Source organism: Chamaea fasciata, unplaced genomic scaffold, assembly GCF_029207755.1.
Source record: "Chamaea fasciata isolate MVZ Bird 193981 ecotype frontalis unplaced genomic scaffold, bChaFas1.0.hap1 SCAF_14, whole genome shotgun sequence".
NCBI classification, from domain to species: domain Eukaryota; kingdom Metazoa; phylum Chordata; class Aves; order Passeriformes; family Sylviidae; genus Chamaea; species Chamaea fasciata.
In genome coordinates this window covers 11,412,042-11,428,123 of record NW_027094099.1, presented here as the reverse complement: position 1 = coordinate 11,428,123, position 16,082 = coordinate 11,412,042, and positions in this window count along the sequence as shown.

Sequence of the window (16,082 nt, the reverse complement as noted above, 5' to 3'; positions counted from 1 at the left end):
TGATTATTCAGGAGATAATTATTCATAATTTTTTTCCAGTAAAACCTGTTTAATAACCTATTTTCATTTAGCATCCCCAAGAAACACTAAATTTCTAATTACTTACATCAGTGGTCACATCTCAAGGATCACAGAGACCTCTCAGAAAACAAAAAAAAATCTCAGCGTGTCCCGTTTTGTGACCCAGGCTGGCAGAAGGATTTACAGCACACCGGTGTGAACACCAGCTCACAGCACACTTTCAAACCCTTCCTGGGTTTGAAAGTCAAAACCTGCCTATTCCACACACGTGGTTTCTACAGAACCCATTTGGTGGCCATAAGGCATAGAATGCTGACATTTCCCAAGCCCTCTGATTAGATACCCATTTCCTGACTATTCTTGAAGGAGAATTTTGCAGCTGAAAAATTAAAATTCTTTTAAAAATCCTAACTGAGTAATTGATGCTTTTTAAAAGGAGATAACAGATATTTTGCCTGCAAGTAGAAAGGTCACATAAGTAGAAAACACAGCATTAAGATCTCTTTCAAACAATTTGAAAAGTCTTAATCAGCAATTCATGTATCAAGAGACCCATGAAACAAAACAGAGCTGTGTTGTATATCCAGTAGCTCCTGTAAAACACAGGCTTGTGATCCCACTGCAGCCAGTGCCCCATAAATGAACAGAAGAAAGAAGCTTCAGCCCCAGAAAGCTATTTCAGATTAAGAAAGATGTAGCAGATATAATTTAATCTTGTAAGTCCTTCCAAGCTGCCCTATCGCCTGTCTTTACAGCACAGAGGGAGACAGATCCATGTGTGGGGTGTATAGGCACTGCCAAAAAATAGGGAAAATTTAAAAATATATAAATCTACGATTTTCTTTCCTTAAAAAATTGAAGTGAGTACATATTAAATGATAAGACATAGAAAAAAAAATGAACCAGTAAGTCTGGTTTCATTTGTTTGGAGAGGCAGCCTCAGGGGCAGGCTACTAACCACTCACCAAATATGATTTATACAACAACAACAAAAGAAGAATAAATTAATATTAATAAATAAATAAATTGTTAATGGAAATTTCTTTCCAGGGTTGCATTTCCGAAGAGGAAAGTGGAAGATGACGGCCCAACAGCTGCCAGCCAGTGCAGGGAGGGAGCCGCACTCACTGGCTGCTCCCTCCTCAGAGCAGGGCTCAGGCTGGAGCTCAGCTCCTCTCCTCGGGCACTTCCCGGTGTCGATGTCTATCTCCCGACGGTGACCACACGCAATCGATGCCGCTGGAAGAGCGCGCGTCACTGTGCGGAGCGTGGCGTGGCCCGCTCGGTGACCCAGGCTGGCAGAGGGATTTACAGCACACCGGGGTGAACACCAGCTCGCAGCTCACAGGTAAATCATGACAGGAAACTTCTCTGCTGCAGGGAGCTCTCAGCACCGAGGTACCCAGCACAACAACAGAGGAGGATGACAGTGCCTGTAACCACAGTGCTCTGGAGGCTGCAGGGGAGCCCTTGTGCGAGCAGCAAGGTGGGAAGTTCAGTACAGCATCATGCAAACTGTCCTTAACTATTTATCCCTGTGGCCAAAGGGGCTGAATGAGACCAGAGAATCAAAAACTTTTTAAAAATGCAGCCTGAAGAGAAGAAAGAGATCGCTGAAGGGGTGACAAGGTGAGAGAAAACATTGCTGACTGGATGCAGTCATGAAGGAAATTGAAGGGCAAAGATAAAGAGCAGGCTACATTGATTGTCCCCTATACGCCGCGTGTGCATCACCGTCCCTTGGGCAGACATGGGCAACCTCACATTCACCAAAACCACACAGAGAATACCCAGCTGTGATAAAGATGCCTCCAGTTCCAGGTAGATACTCTGCTGTTTCCTGGTGGCTGCTTCCCTAGAAAATGAAAGTCATCTCTTTGGCTCAGCAAAGGTCTGCTAATTTCCACCTGGAAATAAGGCGTGTTCCTATCTAGCTGGGCAAGGGAGAGCCTGATGGAACTGGTTTCCAAGGCCTCTCAGGTTTACTGGAAGAGACCCTGGGATAGGGCATGCAATATTTAGCAGAGGGAATTTCAAAAGTTTATTGTGGAAGAGACAATAGTAACAGTGGGAGTAATCAAAAGACGTAGATCACCAGTACTTGTCAATCAAAGTCCCAAATTTTAGCCTGGTTCACCAGCCCAAGAGCTGCCAGAGACCAAAGCTGTGCTCAGCAAGAACCAGCCCTAAACACAGCCCAGCAGCCTTCAACAGGGGGCAGCTCAGCTGACTGTGACTCAGTAGAACACCCACTGCCCCAGCACAGCATGGCATGAGCAGGGGACACTTTTGGAGGCAGCGTGAGGACACTGAGGCTCCCAGGGTCACACACACCATGCCTGAGCCCCAGGGTGGCACCATGCAGGGGCTCACTGGGCACAGCCAGGCTCTCCAGACACATCTCAAATGCCAAGCTGTGTGCAGTGTGAGACTGAAGCCTCTAATTGAAGATTAGTCACTGCAATTCTTGGTTAGCAGGTACCGTAAGTAAAAGTGTGTTTCCAGTTTAGTGAAGCAAGTGCATAATGCTTTTAACTTACCCTCTAAAGTGCTGTCTCCTGTCAAAATCTCTTCCCCAGCCATGATAGCTCACATCAGAAGCACTGCAGATGCAGACTCACTGCCTCATGGCAAAGGGCTGACATTTCTGGTGAGGACCCACAGGCCTCTGCTTCTACAACAGCAACATCCTGCCAGAAAAATCACTACAGCCTCTCTTTGAGGAAAAAAATTGGTGGAGATAAGAATAAAGAGCAACTAAAAAGCACATCCTCAGAGGTATACTGCAGCCTGGATAAAGGCAGAAAGAACATGGCAAATCGCTTTTAAACCCAGCTGAACCATACAGCCCTGCAAAGAAGGAAGGAGAAAATGAAAGGAGGTGGATGTAGGGGAAGAAAGAAAAAGGAAAAATAACTCCACCCCATACCTCTACCTCTCACCCAGCAAGCACTCAGACTTCTAGTGGTCCCTATACAGGCGCATCCCACAACTGAAGCACATCGAACCGTGGGGCTTCTAAAGATCACCTTCAGCTGCCACAAAGCCCCTTGATATTCAGCTGCATAAAAATGTCATTAGAGTCAAACCTGAGCACTCTATGACATCAAAAATACTGAAAAATAGCACTTTTTTTATTCAGTACCACCAGGCTAAAGTTGCCTACCAGCTTGCAAGTCATTTTTAGCCAGGTAATTGAGGCTGTTAGAGCAGATGCTGCCTTCTAAGAAGCTGTTTGACTGTCTGCTGGCTAGAGAAGCCAAAACACTGTGTAACCAACTAACACCCCTTTCCTTCAGCTCTGCTCTCACAGCTCAGGTGACAACAGGAAAAATACCTGCCTTGGTCATGGTGTGTGGATTCATGCACAGCTGGTGACAGCTCAGGGAGGTGCAACAGCTGCACACCTCACCGCCCCTGATGTTATCACAGCCACTTCCAGCCAGCTCTGAGCCTGATGGCAGCAGTTTCACAGAAGGCAAGATTTTAGCCAGCTTCTTGAAGGGGTCTTACAGCTGCAGCAAACTTGCCAAAATATCTCTAATGAAGCTCATGAATACGTGTCTGAGGCACAGGCTTAGTTACACTGAAATAACATATCAGGAGCTGGTCTCCGCTATTCACCTCCACAGAAAATTAATGAAGGTCTCTCAATCCATCACAACTCATTAGCAACCCAGGACACTGACAGCTGTATTATTTTATTTTTACCAAAATTGGCAGGGACAGTGTCTCTTTGTTCAAGTGTTTGATGTGTCTGTATCTTTCCTCCCCTTTCCATGTGCCAGCTGTTCTTCCAGGATGGATTTTGACTGAGCCTGGGTGGCACAGGGAACCAGCATGCTCTGAGTCCAGGCACACCAACACTGCTGAGGACAGTTTGGGCATTTTGCCACTGAAAGTACTACACTTTATAAATTGATTCTTCTTGGTCCTCAAGCATCAACCCTAAAGAAGGCCTTGGGGCCTACAGCTGGGCTTTCCTGTAGGAGCCAGTCCAAGAGAAGATAATCTCCTTTTATGTGCAAAATGTGTCTTTCTGAAATAATATTCACTTAACTTCTGTTAACCAGCAGTACAGGGTGCTCAAAAAGGAGCCTTTCAGGGTCAAATTCTCCTGTGTCTGGTAACAATCATTGTCATGTGCACTACTATTAATATCATTGGTTTCTGGCTCTAGTATATCACTGCCTGAAGAACTATTTGGGGAGGTAGCATTTTTGTGGCTAACACCTTTCAAGTGTTGTAGGTCTGTCCCAGAACTAAGTAGACCTACAACTATTTAGTGTGAGCAACAATATCAGATTTGGTTCAGGTGCTGGTATTTGTGATACGTTGCACCATCCCCAGAGACATTAGAGGAGATTCTCTGAAAAAAACAACATGAGAAATGGATCCTCCATTTTCTTCCCCTTTTGGTTTTTGATCCACTGCAAAGTCTTGGTGTGTTAGAAATCACTTGTGGAAACAGGATAATCAGGTAATTCTTCCTTTGCCTGACAAAGATAGAGGGGTTTGAGAAGAAAAGAAGAGGTTATGGAACAACAGAGAGCTTTTGAATTAAAAAACAAAACCGATTTTGGGCTTTTAGCAATGGGACATGTTCATCTCCTGCTTTTTTTTTTTCCTCTGGTGTTCTTCACATTCAGGACACTCCAAAAATCACTGCAAACCCATATGTACAAGGGACAACTGACCTGCACATACCTCAGCCCCTCTGTTTTCAAAAACTTGTCACACTTACCTCTTTTCCTCTCATCCTTCCCGCACACGGAGGACACTCCGCTCAGCTTTTGCACCTGAGCCTAGAAGAGCTGCAATCTGAAAACCCAAGAAAAATTTCTCTGAGCATTACTGCTGACTACTGATATCCTTAGCACTCTTTACTTTTATTGCTATAGGATATATATTTAATAGTGATACCTAGATGCTTTGCATAATTTCAGTAAGGATGAGGTTGTTACAGAGGGCATCAGTGGGTTGGGGACAGGTACACAGCAGAGAGCAGGATGGTGTTTGCTACCTGTGATGTGGAATAATGTGGACTTGCAGGAACATCCTGATCAGCCTTCCAGGCTCAGGCACTGCCTCCCCCTGTGCAACTGCTGGCAAATTCTCCTTACACATTAGCATATCAAAGCATCTACCGACAATAAAATTAACAAAACACAAGAATGAAGGAGACACGCTGAAACTGAATTGAAAAGCCAGAAAATAGGCACACCTGCCAGCATTTCCACTCGGGTGCACTTCCAGTTGAACATAAGCTGCCCTGCAGAAGCAAAATTGGGCCTGATTCTGCCTTATGGAGCTTTTGCAATTCCACGGGTGACAGAGCAAGTCTGTAAATGAACATCCACCTGCACGAAGATTTATTGCTGTTGCAATTTTTAAGTCTGTCTTCCACTCCCAGCCTGAGTGGGTATTGGTCAATCTTCTGCACAGCTTGGGAGACAGGCTGGGAGCAGTTGGCATAGATTAACCAATTTAATTCTGTAAGTGTGGACAATATCTTGGCTAAATAATAATCAAATTACTACTTACAGTGGGATTATCCAAACTGTGATGGGTATCAAAATTCTAGGAATGTCAAAATGATGTTTATAGAGTTTTTTCAGATTTCTTATACCTTGTTTTACTGAAACCTCACTGCTTTCTATCAAAGCCCAATTTTATGTGATAAGCTATCTCTGCAATATCAAAGCAGGAAGTAGTGCTCTATTAGAGAATCCTCTATCATCTTACATCTTTCAAACCCTATAGGCAAATAAATGTTATTAATGCAGGCATTTTTAAGTTTGAAATAGAATTGTACCCTGTACATTTGTTTTCTCTTCATTTAATCCAAATGAAATCCCTGAAAGGCCGATTCACCCCTCACAAAGGTTAACAAAAGGATGGGAAAAAAATCTGCTGCATCAAAATAATTATATAAAACATTAGTCTCGGAAGAAAAGGCTGGGATCACAAAACCCATTCAGTTTTCAGATGTAATCTTTTTAATATGAGGCTAGATTAAACAATGTGAAGTGAAAGGGGTTAAGTATAAATCCATACAGATGCCCAAAGTATTTACAGTGCACATTAAATAAATCATTTCATGTGAAAGGACAGTTATTGTTACTGGAAAGGTTTCCTAATTCACTTTCAGATAAAAATAAAGAGGGCTGCATCAGGAAGCTTTGTACACTTTTTCCCTCCTGACAGCTTTCAAGTGGCAGCATATTATTTGGTCGCTGCTACATACAGAGCGTCTTAATTAAAGGTTGTCTAAAAATACAGAACATTTTCACAACCACATCTGCCATTAACTCTTCTGACAGGCTGGTGGCATGAAGCACCAGAACATTCTCCTCTCCCAGTGCTGTGCCCTCTCCAACTCTCACCCATTCCCACACCTGCAGCTGGATGTGCCAGCGCAGGGAGCTGGGAATTGTCCCTCCAGCACAGCCAAATAAATGGCTCTTCTTGCACCAGAGCAGGCCCTGCTCTGAGCAGAGTGTGCCCACTCCCTGCTGGACCTGACACCGGGACACTGAGCCTGCCTGGCAGCTTTGGACCATGTCCTAAATAAGAGCAGCTTGTCACGGTCTGGGCTTGTCACTGGCTCTGCTCACCATCCAGAGGCTGTGGCCAGGTCCCAAAGCCAGCTCAGCGTGGCCCTGCTGGGTTTCCCTGCTGGGCTGTGCCCTGCCCACAGCACAGAACAGTGACCCAGAGCTGCTCCCAGCCAGCCCTGCCAGCAGCACAGCCCTCAGCCACACACCAGGAGAAGAGCTGTGGCCACATCCCGGCCTGGCTGGCTCAGGGGGTGGGATGCATGGGGAGACTTCTCCACCTTGTACTGAGGATAAAATCGATGCCAAAGAGCCCAAAGCAGAGCCAATCCAGGAGTTCTGAGAGGGGGCTGGTGATTATGCAGCCAGGTTATTTATCCCAAGAGGACATAATGAGAGATAAAATCACCGAGGTTAGACCATAAGAGAAAAATCAAACCACTGCCCTTTTATGCAAAGGATTCATTCCAAAGGCACCACTTCAGAAATCTGATTTTTGTTGAGTTGTGCCATCTGTGTGTATGGCAGAGGGTTGGATCCTCAGGTGTCCAATAATCCACTGAGCAAACTTTGCAGTATGTTCCCTAAAAGAAGCACTGGTTTGTTTTTCCCTCTGCTGGACTGATTCTCCTTATGAAATCTGGAGGACTGCAATATCCTTCAGCCCTTCATCTCACAGACAAATTTGATTCAAATCAATGTTTCTCCACCAAGTGATATCACAGAGGAGAAGCCCCAGCACTGACCAGGAAAGTGGGAGCATATACTTCATTTCCTCAAGAAGTTTGGCTAAAGCAGGACTAGTTTAACTCGTTTAACATCAGGTACATTTAAACACGAGGAAAATACACGCTGCCCACAGAATTCCTCTCTCATTCTGACTACTTAGTCAAGCACTATGGATTGCTACACATAAGCCATATTTGCAATTATCTGCAGTAAACACAGTTCATGGTTTAAGAAAAAGACCAACTCCCCTGTGAAATTAGGGAGTACACTTCCAAGTGCCTGATCTGTCCCCCGTTGCAATGCTGAGAAAATGAACTGAAGATTTTTATAACTCAGAAGACATTTTACTCCCTTCAGACTCAACTTTGTCTGATGCCCAAGCACAGTGACTTTTCAGACGAGAACTGTGCTGCTATCTAGCAAATGCTACACCCCTCTAAGACACATCCACTGGAAGAGCGGTTAATTCATTAAACATCATGCAGGCAGTCTGTTGTTATTTAGACTCTTCTGTTTGGTTGGTTTGTTTTGCTTTTTTTTTTTTTTTTTTCCTTAAAACCTAGAATGCTTAAGCCACTTGTATTGATTTTTTCAAAGGTTAAAATACCTCTAGTGCATGTGCCCTAATGGAGCATTCAAGCTCAAAGAACAAGCTGTGTGACTCACCAGCTGTTAAGCAACCTTTAATGCACATGATTCTGAGAGCTGCAAAGAATATAGCACTACAAAGTAGCCCAGGCTCCCTGGGAAGAGCCTGATAATAAAAACTACATTCTCACATTATTCCACTAGACAGATACGTTGATTGGTGGGATATCGGCATCTTTGGGGAAAAGGTGTTCCCACAAAAGTGGAACATCAAAATCGATGATTACTTTATCATTCTGAAGAGGTTTCGAGGTAATTTATTCTGGTGTGAAAACTCACTGGAAAATTATTGTAAAGCATACTTATGTTACAGACCTTCAGAGGCAGCACTTGGCTCCTCTCTGTCTTTGTACAGCACCTGAAACAAGACTGAGCCAGCTCCCATCAGCATTTTTCAAGGAGGTGTGTTAAAACTGACCTCTCATGCCCTTACCATTCATTTTATTCACTCACTGTCTCCTCTTGGGAAACAACACTAAGTAGGAAATCAGAAATCTGCTTTGATTTTTGTTGACAATGATTCAGAGCTCCAAGATGTTGGACAGTTCTGAACAGCCCAACTGGCACAAAACTAGCAATCCTGGGTGGAATCACAACAACTAAGGTGAAATTCATATGAAGGGCATGTAAAATGCACAATGGCATGATTTGCCATGTTACATGCTTAAAGGAAGTCATGGCAGAGGGAGAATTTTCAGTGGAAAGGAGGAGACTGGGATTGAAGCCACGAGGTGGGAAAGTTCAGGCTGGTGAGCTCCAGTTGGCTGTGCCTGTACTGCAAATGCCTCCTGAAGATGCTCAAGGTTAAAAACTGCTCCAATAAACCATTGTTTGACCCACCCTGCTGGGAAAGGGACACTGGGTGAAGAAAGTTTCCCTCAGGTCCTTCAGCCCTTCCAAAGGACTGTTCCTGTTATGGTTTCAAGGGGCTGACACGCTGCTCCTTGTCCTCTGCAGAACAGTGAGAACAGGGGCATGTTACATCTGAGTTCATTATTTCAAAAAGCAGAGAAGGGAGAGAGGAACGCCTATACCTCTGCATCTCCGTGCTCTGTTATTAATGCTTTTCAGCTGTTTTAAATTAAGATAAATGTCTGAAATAAAATGGCATTATGTTTGAACTCCATTCAGTTCAATATAAGTAGATTTTAAACAGGAAACTGATGGTCCTTTTGAATGTGAAACTCTGTATTAGAACCAAATGTAGCTCTTTAATCTCATTTGGTACATATACTAAAATCATTATTACTTTATGAAACCTTTTTAAAGATTTATACATTTCATTGACTTGGACTTATATGGCAACAGCTTTTTCTTTTAGGTTTAAAATTAAAACAGGAAAAAAAATCTTCAACATTCTCAGGACTGTTTTATTTCTTTCTTGGCACAGAAAGCTGTTAAATGAAGTCATTTTCTCCATTGTGCAGCAAAGCTACAGCTACTTGTATGTCAGTCAAAATATACTTTACCCAGAAAGCTCATAGCTGCTTTGTTACAGTAAAACTGAAGTTAGTCTCATTGTTCCAGTCACACAGTAACCAGATATAACCTCTGAAAGGGAAAAATAAAGTGCATACAATTGCTATTAACCAGGTTCTCTTACTCATGCTGGAAGTCTGGCAATCACAGTGGCACTGACTGTGGAATAACGTGGCAGTCACAGCCTGAGCAGAGGGTCCAAATCCAGCCAGCAGAAGGCATTTCATCGTATCTGAGAGAGGGAAGACTATGCAAGAATTTTAATACATTCAGTGCCCGAAGTAGGTACTTGTAAAGGCTAAAATTATTACATGAGAAACAACATGAATAAAGGCATTATCCATCTGACTACTCAGAACCATGCCCTGGTTTTCTAAGAAAACCATAATGTCATAAATAAGCTAAATAAATGTTCCTAGAGGTATAGAGTGAATCAAACAAAGCACACATCATAATAAAATCCAATGAAGAGAGAAAGCTCACAGGCATATTGTTTGAGTACTTGTTTCTGAGTCAGTTAACTGATTGCCTGTTACTATTACTGGAGACTGCACAGACCTCAAGCAAGATCAGATCCCTGTCATGCTGGGTAGCCCATAAACAAAGAGCAGCCCTGCCCCAAAGGATGGATGGCAGAAAGCTGTGGGATTGAGCAGGAGCAATGCTCCCTCTGCTTGGCCAAACCAGGGAGCCAGACAGGGAGGCATTAAGTGACTCTCCTAAAATTACAGATGATGCTTGCAGCAGGTCTGGGACCAGAAATCAGCTCTGCCACAGCCCAATTAATGCCTGGCCCAGAAACCACACTGTTACTGGCTTTTCACTTTGACTTTTCTCATGTGATTATGTACAGCTTAAATTGTGCCAGGGCCAAGTGGACTCCCAGGTCAGTCAGCTTATCTGGGAAGAGCAGGAAAAATGGCAAAAGCTGAAGCATATGGAGAGTTCCTCCGCCAGAAACCAGGTCTGGCACAGAGAAAGTATAATGGGGTCAGGCTCTTTCCTGGCACCATTCACAGTTAATTGAGGGATTTTGAAAGAAAGGTGGTTTCTAGAGAGGCACTGTGGGCAGCAAGGGTGGAAAACTCCCAGTGGGGAAACCCGAGCAAAGAGGTTTGCACAGATGCCAGTGCTGCCTCACTCCAATGGGAGGAAGGACAGGCATCCTCCAGAGAGGGAAAGGGAAAACTACATTTATCACAAAGAAAATGAAAACACAACTGAACCAACACAAATCTCTTATTTGGATAATTTCCTTTCACTTAAAGAGAGCAGAAAATGAGGTTTAAACATCAGTTTATCTATAGATTAATAGGAGAGCCTACCTTGTTCTGACAGAGTCCATTTTCATCCAGCATGGCTGTAAACTTCACTGATGCCATGTGGACTCTCAGGAGCAGACAGAACAGCTCCACTGGAACTAGGTAGTCCTCAGCAGACAGCAGCAAGGAGCTGTTTTCCATACAGCTCAGTTATTGTCACCAATGATCACTGTATTGTTCTGGGGAAAAAAGAAAAGACAATTTGGAAGCCAATACCAGCCTGAACTGAGACAACACATGGCTGAGATCTACTCTGGTAATGTCTGCACTTGTTTCTTTTGACATGACGGTGAGGAAAGCAAGAGAAAGGAGTCACCTGGAGTCCTCCCCAGCTCTCAGCTAACCAAGAGAAAAGACTGACACCTCCAAGCAGGTGGGTCCTTGGCCATGATTTCCCCTTCTCCTCTACAGGCTTGAACAAGAGCAGCCAGGTGGCAAAAACAGATCTGGGTAAGCTTTCCTAGGAGAAACTGTAGGGAGAAATTTCTCTTGCAGTCACTGTTATTTTGGGGAGGGGAATTCCCCAAACCTTGTGTTAAACATCTTTTAGCACAATCACATACAGAACTATTTGGCCAAAGCTGCCCAACAGAAGACTGTGAAGCCTTTTCAGTTACTCCTATCAGTAATGAGAACGAACTCCACGGAGAGCACCTGGGGTGCAGTTCCAGAGCAGACCCTTTCCCTGAGGACCCCACCAAGGGTGATCACAGCAGTTCCTGTCAGATCCTGCTGAAGCACTGAGGGGAGAAACCACAGACAAACCTGGCCCCAGGACCACCCTCAGGGAGGCTAAAATGCTGCACCAATATTTACAGGTTCTCTTTTTGTTTTGAATTGTCTTTCATGCATAAAGGAGACATTTTCCTCCTGACGCAAATATTAAAACTGGGGAAAACCACTGAAAATTAATGGTCTGCTCCTTTAGCAGTGATATTTCCTTATTCCACAAAGCATAGATTACCCTTTTCCGATGATCAAATTTAAGTGGACCCATTTATAACAAGGAAATTAGCCTCTCTAACCCTTTACCACTTCACGATTGAACCCACTTAAAGACAGCTCTTGATTAAAAACCACTTATCCATCATCTTTACTTTTAATGACTTTCAGTCTTTGAGAGAATAAAGAATAACATGCTGGGCTCAGTGATCCCACATGGGATATCCATTCCCTCAGCTCTGGGCCCCTTTTGCAGCCAGAGCTTTCCTGGAGGAGACACAGAGGGAAGAAGGAGCTGAGTAGAGTAAGCCTTTAACACTCATTTGGAAACCAGCAGAGATTTTAACAGCTGGCTCCAGGGAATGCAACCAGCATTGATACAAATTCAGATATTAACCTGCCATTTCAGGGGAGCTCATTCTTCTCCAGTTTGCTGTACCAGAAACATAATCAGAATTATAACTTGCATAAAGGTTTCTAAAAATGCATCACTATTAGGATGCAGTATGAGGCTCTGCACATACAAACATTTATGATACCTGCCAGGCTGCCTCTTGATGTGCTGAGCTCAGCCTGGGGTCACCTAAGCCCCTGCTTAGGTCTAGAAAATTGAACCTCAGGGAGCTGTGCTGGTGACCTAAAGAGAAGCTAAATCTGCTTTTATGGTATTACACAACATTGTGACCACTGGATGGAGAGCACTGGGAAAATTCACTTTACCTTTGCTAACTTCTTTTAAAAAATTTATTGGGGCGACTCTGTACTGGAAGACTTTACACCTGATCAGCTGCTAACCTTGCCTGGCTCACTGTCAGCTGTCCTCCCACAGTAGGCATAAAACTAATCTGAAAACATAAAACTGCATAAACTTTGCATCATTCCTCCAGGTTAATTTGACAGAAGTGTGATTGTACCGCATCTTGATTCAGATCACATTTATCTCACCAGGTGATAACCTGTATCATGAAAAGCTCCTCATTAATGATCAGAACACCTGTGAAAATGTACCTTTGCCATGCCCCAGCACTGCATCACATCCCCTCTCTTGAAATTCTAAGAAATTTCTTGGAGTCTAATCAAATTTTATGCCAAAAAAAAAGCGAATTAAATTTACAGAATGGAAAGTGCCTGGTTTTGTGCCATCTAAGGCATCAACTAATCTAAAAGAGAATTTCCCATTCATTTCCAATAGTCAAGCAGCTTTTAGAGGGCAGAGCTGGTGGTCCTCAGTGCAGTCACCACAATGATGTGAATTCTCCAAGGAAGGCTTTTTACCCAACACTTGGCTTTTCCCTCTGTTGCTTTTCCATCCTTTCTTCACTTTCCCCCCTTTTCCTCTGTCTGTTACATTTATACTTCTAAACAAGCCTTCCCTTCTCCCATTTGCATGCAGAAGAGTGTCTCCAGACTGGTTTGTACCAGCAGGTTTTCCCTCAAAATTAAACTATTTGAATTTAGGAGGCTTAGCAACACCTGTTTAGATAGGTACCAGCAAATTATTCAGGTGATTGCAAATGCTCATTTCTCTGAAATAAAACACATCTCACTGTGTGACTGGAAGGTCTGGATTCAGAAGTTTTATTCCACCCAGTTCTCTCCCCTGACTTTAACTTCTCACTTTGTGCCTGCAAGTGCTCAACACACTCAGGTAGCTGCTTGTCAGGTCTGTAAATAGGAAAGTTTTGCAATATTTTTGTGAGTCAGGAAGGAAAGAAAAGAAAGGCCATGACACCTTCAAGGTTTTCATCAGAAAAGCAGAAAAGATAATCCAGAAAGACAATCCATACAGATAAATAGGTTGGAAACCCTGTTTTCCAGAGATGAGTCCAGTACCAACACCATGGTTTTCCATGCTGACATAAGAGAACAGAAAGAGAAAGACAACGTGAAAAGAACATGACTGATCATTTCCAAATCCAGGTGTACACCTAAAGATAGCATACAGGAAATGAATAAATAACCAAGCTTTTAATAAGTGCGTCAGTGCACTTATTGACTTGGCAGAGTCTAATGCAAAGAGGAGCCATTTTGAGACAGGCTGGTTTCTGCTGCAGAGCCAAAAAATCCAGTAACACATTGAAATTTAAATCTCCAACCCCCAGCAAGCCCAAAGCCAGACTCAAACTGCCTGAAAGATTGGAGCAAGAAGAGGGTGGGGGAAAGAAACGAATTTTAAAAATGTAAATAGTGATGTATCACATTGAAGAGAGACAGAAGAGAAACTGGAGGAGTTTCTTCAAAGGACACAAACCCCCTTTCTCTTCCAGCTCATGATATTATACACAGATAACCTGAATAGCCCTCAGAGCAGGAAAAGCATGTTTCTGACAGAGACAACCCTTGTTGCCTGTGTTCTCAGCCACACACAACATACTTGCTCCAGGTATCTTCATGTGTGTGAGCACACAGGCAATGAAATATTTCCTTGCTGTGCAGGCAGTAAATGTACATGGCAGGAAAAGCCTGCATCCACTGAGATCAGAAAGAAAGCCTGTATTGGCTCAGATTGCTTGGGGTGACTTTTGATCCTCCAAGAGTTTCACTGTGGCAGGACGAATCCTCACTGTCTCTCTGCACAGCCCATCTGCTGCAGCTCATCTGCACACAACCCTGAGCTGAGAGGTGAATAGCACAAGAGAGGTTGGATAAAACACCATGCAGGAGGTCTCTGCTAAAAAAGTGTTACCTATGCAAACACACACACACAAATAAAAGCTGCATTATCTGCTAGCAATGGCAATCCAACATGCCAGTAGGTCTAAGAGTCAGTATATAGAGCCCACTGGTAAATGTTACTGAAAATTACACCAGTCAAGTTACACTTTTCAACAACTCAGCATGCAAGGCATGTTTATCTTGCACAAAGGGTTGTGCATTTTCCCAGCTGTACAGAAGAACATCCCTGGTATAGAGATGCTGCTGTTGGTATTCAACATGGGCTGTTGACACCAGGAAAGCAATCCTGTAGTGATGGGTATGTCTCCTAATACAAAGCCATGTAGCTATTCAGCTCCTGGAATTCAGTTTTATGTGATTCAATCAGCTTTAACAAGAAGAAATAGTAACACATTAAGCAAAGTCCTAACAAATCAAAACGCTGTTTCACTGCAGCCTCCATCAGCCCAGCTGTGGCACGTTTCTTACTGGATCTGTTTTTCTGCCCCAGCACAGAGAAATTATTGCTGAATGCTAGGGATAAACCACGGTGCTAATTCCAGAACATCTAACATAACAAGACACTTCACATTTCTATTGAGCTCTCCAATCCAGAATTTTAAACGTGTTTTAATGGCAGTTAACTTATCTTCACAGCACCCTAATACAGCAAGCCAGGAGTGTCTAAGAGCTAAGTCAAACTCCCCAAGGATCATTTTTAGTCTCAGCTGCCCCATCAGTGCATTAAAATGGTTTGAGCTGCTCCAGGAATGGCTGACCTATCCGTCAGAAGTGGACACTGAAGTGCTGAAGGAAAACCACACATCTTAGGATTTCTGTCTGCTTTACACTATCGAAACAAAAAAAGCTCTTTTTCTGTAAGAGCTGTTGCATGCTTCATTAAAAATCCTACTTAAGCTGTGGCGCTAAGCTGGTCAGATTCAGCTCTCATTTACAGCAGCATCAGGATAGAGATAGTCCCCATCATTCTCATGAATTTACACTGCTTTCAGAGATTGTCCCTCCTAGGAATCTGACCAAACTGGTCTGATTTTTTCTCAAATACACTGACACCTGATATTTGCAATTACAGCAATGTCACAGTGTTAACTGTGATTTACACTCGCCTAACATAATCAAAATCAGAAGCAGTGCACTTATAAGGAGAGAAGAGAAACTTAACACTAAAATACAAGGGGTCAACTCTTCTCTTGCAAATCATGGGTCCCACAAACCTCCATTTATCAGTGAAAACACAATCAACATGCATTTGCAGGTGTTAACTAGAAGATTCACCATTTTTTTTCTGATTTGTAATTATTTTACTGCCACTACATCAATTACTATCCTAGCCTCAGATGTCAAGTCTTTCTGAGCCCACTTCCTAGATTTTTGCAAGGGATAATGAATTTTTATTTATTGCTTATGAAATTTTAGCAACTACACTGCCATTTCAATCTTTAATGGAACTACCTTCCAAAACCAACACAGGGCTCTCATGATTACTGGGCTTTGATGTTTACAGAAAAATAGAGCAGAATTTATAGAGCTACAGAATTATACAGAAAACAATAAACTGATATTAGCTACATATCCCTGCACAGCAATACAGCAATCATCTCTCAGATAATTCCCTCCATTTCTGGAGTGCTTGAGATTCTGAATCATACAAAACCATCCAGTTCTCCAGAGGAGAGATGGTGGAGAGGCAGAGGAGGGTATCATCTGT